The sequence below is a fragment of the Anser anser genome (genome assembly GCF_964211835.1).
Source record: "Anser anser genome assembly, chromosome: Z".
NCBI classification, from domain to species: Eukaryota; Metazoa; Chordata; class Aves; order Anseriformes; family Anatidae; genus Anser; species Anser anser.
Genome location: NC_139723.1, coordinates 81,904,118 through 81,912,313, shown reverse-complemented (window position 1 = coordinate 81,912,313; position 8,196 = coordinate 81,904,118). Strand labels below are relative to the sequence as shown.

Sequence of the window (8,196 nt, the reverse complement as noted above, 5' to 3'; positions counted from 1 at the left end):
CTCTCGTGTTAACCTAGCCATGGCAAAGAGCTTTTACCCACATCCCTCTAGCCATTCACTGCTCTGCAATTCTGATTCCTCTGCATACACTTATCAAATATATAAAAGGTGCCACTTTTGTTATGAAGTTACTATGAACAACTGTCCAGTTCTGGCTCTCTTTTCTATGAAAGATGATTTTACCCTGTAACATTATGATTAGTTTCTTCTTTATAAGCAGATTGTTGTATGTATGCAGGTTTCAGATTTCTATTTGGAGCTGCTATATTTTGGTACATTTGGTTTGAAACCAAAACTTTTCTTTTGGACATTTTTGGATAAAAAAATTTATAGAGAATACAGGGATTTAGTCTTCTGTACAAGAGAGTAACCTGTTGTTATATAACCACTATTAAAAACAATCAACATTTCCAATGCTATTTGTTTTATTCACCCTTCTGTGAATTGTGATCCAGCTTTGAAATTCTCAATAGTCTGTGTTTCTATCTAGTCATTCATATACATGAAAGTTAAAACAAGATTAGTTCTGTTCTACTAGAGTACTAGAAAAGAAAATGGATGTTTCCTACATAACTCTAGTCAAATGCCTTGTTGCATAATCAATATTATATAATGTTTAAACATTACATAATTCGATGTTTGTGAAAAAGAAAAGTAAAGAAAAATGATATAACTTTCTCATTTTTTTCCCCAAACCAGGTAAAAGTTTAATTTCTAAAAAATTCATGGGAAAAATTAAGAAACATTCGTAAGAATGTAAGAATGCATTAGCCTCATCTAGAAAAATCAGCCTAATGCAAAAACAAAAACAAAAACTAAACAAACAAACAAAAAAACCCACAAATCTTTCATCTTTTAAAGTGCATTTATCCATTCAACTGTAATTATATGGTTACATTATAATGTTATAAAGTCACAATTCTGAGAAAACATGGCAAAGATTGTCCAGGAAAGTATTTACAGAAAAACAAGTTACTAGTTTAGCATTCCATGTATATTTTCTACTGCACAATAGAAAACCACAAATAGTTAATTCTATTTTCAAGCTGTTTTTTTTTTTTTTTGGAGAAATTCACATAGACTTTGATTTCACTTATTATTTTATTTAACTTCTGTTTCCCCCCCCCCCTTTAATAGGAAAAGAAAAACAAAACAACAACAACAAAACACACACGCACAAACAAATTACAAACTGATGTTTCTGACAAGTTAAGCTTCCCAAAATAAAAAAAAAAAGGAAGAGAAAAAAAAAAAAAAAGAAGAAAAGAGAAAAAAAAAAGCAGCAGCATTATGACTTAGAATGTGATTCTTTTTTATATATATTTTACTCCTTCTTTACAAGAATACATGTGAACACAAATATGGAAAGGCAAAGAAGACATATATACAGAAAGCAAATGCCATACTCATTACATGATGGGCATGCTCCACTTACTGTAGTTTCTTTGTGCATCAGCAATAGACTATTTTTATAAGCAGGGTAGTCAAGCAAATCCATATATCTGTGAACAAATGCAAGAACTTATTATTTTAAAAAATCAATCGACTTTGTTACATCAAGATGTTTTCAGAGTCTCATTATTTGCTGTAATTTATGAAAGGACAGAGAGAACTTCACCAGTGAACTAATCAAACAAATACACATGAATGAAATAAGAGTATAATCAGCGGCAGCTGCTGAAATTAGTATTTGTAACAGGTTGCTGAAGAGAGAGTGCTACAACAAATAAATTAAACCTAATATTTTATTTTCCACTTAGGTTTTCACTTTAGGTATTATTATCATAGGAGATTCAGTAGCCTTAATAACATCACAAAATTTTAGGGTTAAGTCTTATGATCAGTATATAAATGAAATAATTTAATAATTATCTAGCTAACAATGATTAGTTAGGATAATAGAAGTGTAAGTTTACTGACACCAATAAAAAGACAAATAAAGGCTCCTGAAAAGTTTTTTTTTTTTTTTTTTTGCTATCTGGGGTCCTGGGCCAGCTCTCATCAGGTAATAATTCAGGTAAATGTCCTATTTACTTATTTAATGGACTTTAACACAAGTAAAACATTTTCTTTTGATTTTGTAATGGAAGTTTCATTAAAGATTTTTTTTTTTCTTTAATATAGTCATATGGACATGACCCTATGTATTTAAACATCTTTACTTTAGTTTTAGTAATACTTACGTATTTTCTGCTTTTTGTTTTTTTTTTTTTTTTTTTTGATCCAAGCATGTTGATGAATAAATCAAGTCCAGCTTGTTTGACACTAATTTCTCATATTAAAAGTACATATATATAATAAAAAAATTACTAAAGATAAGTAGTTGCAATATGCTATTTGTTATTGTATTCAACCTTATTTTAAAATATTCATATTTATCTTTTAGCTAAAACATCAGGTTGTCACTATTTTTATTTTTTTTTCTTCCAGGGTCCCAAATTTTCTGTAGCATTTGAGTATTTATTTTACCTCTTTATTTTCCCTTTACTTTCTCTTTTTATTTTATTTGTTTGTCCTTTACATTGTAATGTGCCATCGATTTCTCATTTCTCTCCAATTTTAGAAGGGCAAATAATAAGAAACATGAGGGCTTCAACATTTCATTACTTTCTGGTAACAGAAGAGCAATTAAAAATATCAAGACATTGTACTTCAGCTTGATTTTGCTACTGTATTATTTCTCTATAACTGAAGAAATTTTAAAAAGCTAGATGAAAGAAACTACACAGAAAATAAAAAAAAGCGTACAAGCTGTAACTTTATCCATTTTTGTATTGTGCATTTAAAAAAAACTAAGGTTTAACGGGAAGCACAACATTAGAATAATTACCTTTTTTTTTTTTTTTTTCTGTCAAGCTTAAAATGAAAAGTCCATTTGTTTTAAATAGAAATATAAAACTGTCATTTAACATCTAAGCTGCGGCTCCAAGTTAATACAGAACAAACAAACAAATCTGAAAAGTTCTGGGGGATAAGAAGTGGAACTCTGCATTTGCTTTGCCCACACAGAACAACTCTAGAGACTAGTAGACAATCCATGTTTACGTGTTTTCGGGAAGGAAAAGAATTATAGCCTTTTTTAACCTATTATAAGATACACCTGCTAATGAATATCAAAAGTGCACGGAACTTTCTTTAAGTTATGTTGCATTGCAAATTTGTATCTCATTTGCTGCTCTTACAAAATCTCTTTCAGAGCTTTCTGGTGTTCCAGGGTATCAATTACTGATGTACTATTATAAAACTTAATTTTTCCCAGATAATTTTTTTCTTCTTTTCTCATCTCAAATATCATGTAATTTATAGTCTTCTCATGTACTTATATTCTGACTTCTTTGGTCTTGTCTCCACTGCTGTCTTCTGAAATACTGTTGAATGAGAAAGAATATATGGACCACTAGCAACAATGCTGACTGGACATTGAAAATAATTATGCATACAAATTTTTCATTTTTTTTTCTTTTACTTACATATTTTACTAGGATAATTTCTTCTACCTGTCAAGCCACTTCCATAGCTTTTCTGTACTAATGCAGAAGGTTGGCAGTTTTCTTTCCTCTGCATTAGCAACATTTTTCTGGCATAACCGCATTTCTCTGTTAATAAAGTAGTTTCAAAATCCATCGAGTTCATAGCTTCCTCTTTCTCAATTGCATATTTTCATAATTGTTTTGTATGGCCAGTGCATATAAAAGTATGGAGAGTCAATAGTATATCTATAATAATAAATAATGTCAAATGCTTAGAAGGTTTAGAGGACTTTGATCTGTTAGTGGGTTGTACCTCATTTGGGGGATTGACAGCAAATATTACCCTTCTCTTGATTTTCACAGCTGATACAATAGAATACCAGAGGTCGTATAATACCTGATTTCTCAAGCTCCAAGCCTTATGGATAATTGTTGCCCAGAGGGGAAATTTCTTACCAGCCTACATCAGCAAATGGTAGGTTTATATCACAAAACACGAGGATTTATGCTCCAATCTATTCCACACCACTATCTGGCTCAAAAAACTTAATTTCAGGAGCAGAGTTAATGTGCAGTTAGCAGTTTTACTGTACCTAACCTATTTGCCCAGAATTTAGTGAGATCTCCTAAAAACATTAGTAGGACTCTATCAAGCAGACATTCAACCTTGCTGAACCCAAGCAAAGGAGGACTTAGAGCAACAGTATAAGATCTTAATAGAGTGCTTCTCATAACCTCAGAAAATCTATCTGTCAGTTGTTGGTCACCTAAACAGGGTGGATCAATATATATTAAAAAAATAAGAGAACAAAACACCCATGATCTTTATTTCCCTGTCTCCTGATATGAGAGCTGTGAAAAGAAGACTTATTGAGAAAAATGCTTCTACTGACCACTAGGACTGGTATGTGGGCATTCATTTCTGATAGTTGTGTAAGGTCCATGTGGGGATATACCAGCTTATTTAGGCTGACCTAGAAGACCACTACAGATACGTCTGTGAGCCTGCCACAAATGCTGCTTTGCATCTTTAACAGCCTTTTTTACCTATTACAGCAGTGACTTCAGAGACTGGTCTGGTGCATTGAAGAGTAGTCAGTAGTGGCTATACCAGATGATCATTACACAAGAGTCGTCTCTGCTATATTTAGTGACCTAAAAGTAAAATGTGTATTCTGAACCAGCCATGTGTACTATCTGTGTAATCAATGGAAAGACACAGGCACTGAGTGGGGTGCTTGATCCTTCTGAGGGTACCTTTCCACCTACTGCAGGGTAACCAGGTAAGAATAGATAACTAACTTTTAGCTAGTCAAACTTTAAGAATAGATAACTAACTTTTAGCTAGTCAAACTTTCATGAGATGAATCCTTACACATCAAATATGCTCTGCTGCACTAAATAGCTGGAAGTATTTACCTAGATCCCAAATATTTCCAGAATTGCATTACAGTCAGCATTTATAAAGTGCTGCCTAACAGAATTGGAAATAGTCTGACATCTGATGAACACAACATCTTTAAGTTTAATCTTGCTTGGTATCTGCCTTTAATAAAAGCAAAGCCAGTGTGATTTTGTTCATTTTCTACATTTCACCCCTGCTGAGGATGGCACCCAGCCATTTGTGATACTATTGAGCTGGAAAGCAACCAATTCAAGGCTAACCGAAAAAGATAGATCTGGTAAGAAGCAACCACAGAAGGATTTTTGTCACCTTTGGAGTTTTTCTGACCTCACAGACTCTGACTTTACTATACAACACGGATGGAAAGAAATCTTGCTAAAATAAGATTTGAGGTAACATCAGGTCTGTGGGAAGACTACATTACTTGTAAGACATTGACGGATTTTTATTGGCCCATGTCTCTGAAAGCCAGAAGAATCCAGAAGGTGAATCACAACCTTCTCAGCTAGGACAAAAAACAGTTGCCAGAAAAGTTTAACATTTTAAAAATCTGTTTATTATTTTTGAAAGCTAGTGTCAGAGTGAAAGTTAAGACTCTCAAGCTTTCAGTGCAGAAAGCTCTTTCACTCAGACTGAAACCCCATCCACAGCATAGCTTATCTCATTTTACAGATGCTTCACTGTGATCACTTTTTGATCAGAAACACTTTTTGATCTGAAACACTTTTTCATTTAAATTCTACTGCAAATGAGCACACCGAGACTACATGGACCTTTTAGAAAGCTGCAATGACACTGGTTTTCTTGGAGCATCAGGTCACTTACCTCCTCTGATCTAAGAAGGAATAGGTCAGCCTCATTTAAGAAACCTGTCTTGAAACACAAGACTGAATGCCCCCCCACACACTCCCCCAAACACCTTAATAGCATCCTATCGCCCATTCTGTAAATCTGTATTCAAACAACATGCATATCATATCAACTTACCTTTACCTTTCTATTTTGGCAAGTCTGCTTGCCTCAGAAAATGCTGACATATCCAAACAAACTGAATTGATTGGTGATTGCTGCTTGATTGTCACCAGTGGTGCTATGCAGAAGAATCCCTATTGAATCCACTGTAGCGTTCAAGACATCAAGTTTATTTTCCGTAACATATGAATCCTCATTAAAAAAAAAAAGAAGTAGGAAAAGAAAGCCAATAACCTTCTGTGTCTTCACACATAAATGCTGTTGAGTTTTAAAAACTAATGGCTACCACCACAGCTGCTGCAAAGACAAGATGTCATTGTCTAGTTTGTTTGGTTTTATTTTTTTATTTTTTTTGTTTTATTTTTGTTTTTGTTTAATTGTAGCTTCCAGTATATTGTGATCTTCAGATCTCTAAGTGCAGCAGCATCCAGAGACCCCATTGAAGAGCAGCCACTGAAGTGCACTGCACTTGCCACTACCGCTGAGATCTTGCAGTCTAAGCAAAGGAAGAATGTTTATATCTTCATTTTACAAAAAAAGAAGTGAGAAAGCGATGAATGCAGTGACCATCCCACAGGCAGTGTGTGGCAGGGAATGCTTTTCTACTTCCTACGACAAAGCTTCAACAATACGACCGCTCTCCTATGTTCTGAGTCAAGGAAGCAAACAATCACCATCTCATCTCTTACTTATTCTTAACTTTCATTAACTAAAATCTGACGGTGCTGGGTGAACCTGACATCAGAAAGGAATGCTCAGAGGGCCTGTCTTCAATGGAGAAGATCAAGTGTAGCTCCTGCTCGGTAATTTAGTTCCCAGGAAGAAGTGAAATGAAAGGCAAGGTAATTGACTTTCCATGCTGCACACAGACCTTGTCTGAATGGAGTGCAGCGAGGACAAACCTTTCCATCTGTGGACATGTTTGCCTCTCCTTAGCAAGAGTAACAGCAGCAGAACAGCCATGTTTGTACTTTGGTCTCAGTTCCTAACCTTCTTTTAACACATATCAATTACTTCAGAAGTGTCCTAACACCCACATCTAGCTTGAATTTAGGTCTCTTTTTCATTCAATTCTTCTTAAATGGTTCCTTTCCCTAAAGAAATTATGAACTTTGCCCTTGTAGAGTGCTGTGCTGGAAGCTGTCTGATCTATTTTGATTAACTCATTATCTGCGTTGACTCGGATAGAAGTTACACAATAAAATTAAAAAAAAAAAAAAAAAAGGAATAAAATGGAAGGGGTCTCTTTGAGTAAGAATGTCCATTTTGTATACAACCCTTTGGCATCAGCAGCCATTATTTGCATGGAACGTTAATATTTTGAAGGCAGATAGAGAGACAAAAGACATATTCTTGATGCTTTTTGCAGTACACTGTAGCTGCTGAAGATGCTTTTGTGCGAGAACTAGGGACAGTTATCTTTCAAGAAAATTTATTCCCTGGAGGCTCATTTATGTCAGATAATTATGCTTACAGTTATTTTAAGATAAAGTTCATCATGGAATACTATCTTCTTGTAAATCTACAGTGACACCTTCATTATCTCAAAACTTACAAATGGATTTGGAAGAAGATCTCCACAGGCACTGATGGGAGGTTGGTGTTTGATTCTCAGTAAAAAATGTTTACTTTCCATCTATATTTTTTTTTCAAATTCCCTCCAGGTGGATTACAATTTTTGTTTGTTTGTCTGTTTTAAAGTGTTTGTAAAGATATGAAGGACATAATGGAAGCAAAGTCTTTGCCCTCAGATACGACATGGATTGTCCTTACTGCTTTAACTAGGGATGTAACATGGCGAGCTGTTACTTTTATAATTAAGTAATCAGTAAGTGTGTAACTTGTTTATAATATCCCAGTTGTTCTGTACTTGTTAACTGATAAACACAAGAACAGGAAGAGCAGCTCTGAGGTTTTGTGTTTAACATACAGTTTGGAGACTTGGAGCACAGGAATTGTTTTAGTACTAGTTTTGCCACAGGCTTTTGAAATGACCTTGGACAAGTCACTTCATCTTTTTTTTTTTTTTTTTTTTTTCCATCAATTTCCACTGTGCTGAACAAGGAGGATAACTATAAGAGGAGGAAATTATGAAGATAAATCTGTACAGATATGTTACCTATGTACAAACTGGGGCACTAAGCACTGTGGAGAGACTGCAGAGACAGAAATAAAAAGCATCCAATGACAAAGGTATACTTAACTGCTGTTTCTATAGAAGGGAAAGAATCTGATGCCTATCACATCTTCCAGAACATATACAGACTTGTATATGCCTTTTTTTTTGTTTTGTTGTTCTGTTTGGAAACTGTGCAGCTTCGTTGCTTAGGAGGACTCTACTATTGATTG

At 34.2% G+C, this 8,196-nt stretch overlaps 1 long non-coding RNA gene across 2 annotated transcripts; it reads left to right on the top strand.

Annotated features, from left to right (window-relative positions):
• Window positions 1-1,785: 1,785 nt before the first annotated feature.
• Window positions 1,786-8,155, top strand: LOC310889916. Of its 2 annotated transcripts, XR_014576909.1 has the most exons (4): window positions 1,786-2,017; window positions 3,834-3,945; window positions 4,527-4,753; window positions 6,231-8,155. It is a non-coding gene; the product is annotated as an uncharacterized lncRNA (long non-coding RNA). The 2 variants fall into 2 exon arrangements; XR_014576908.1 differs by lacking the exon at window positions 4,527-4,753.
• The last annotated feature ends 41 nt before the right edge of the window (window positions 8,156-8,196 follow it).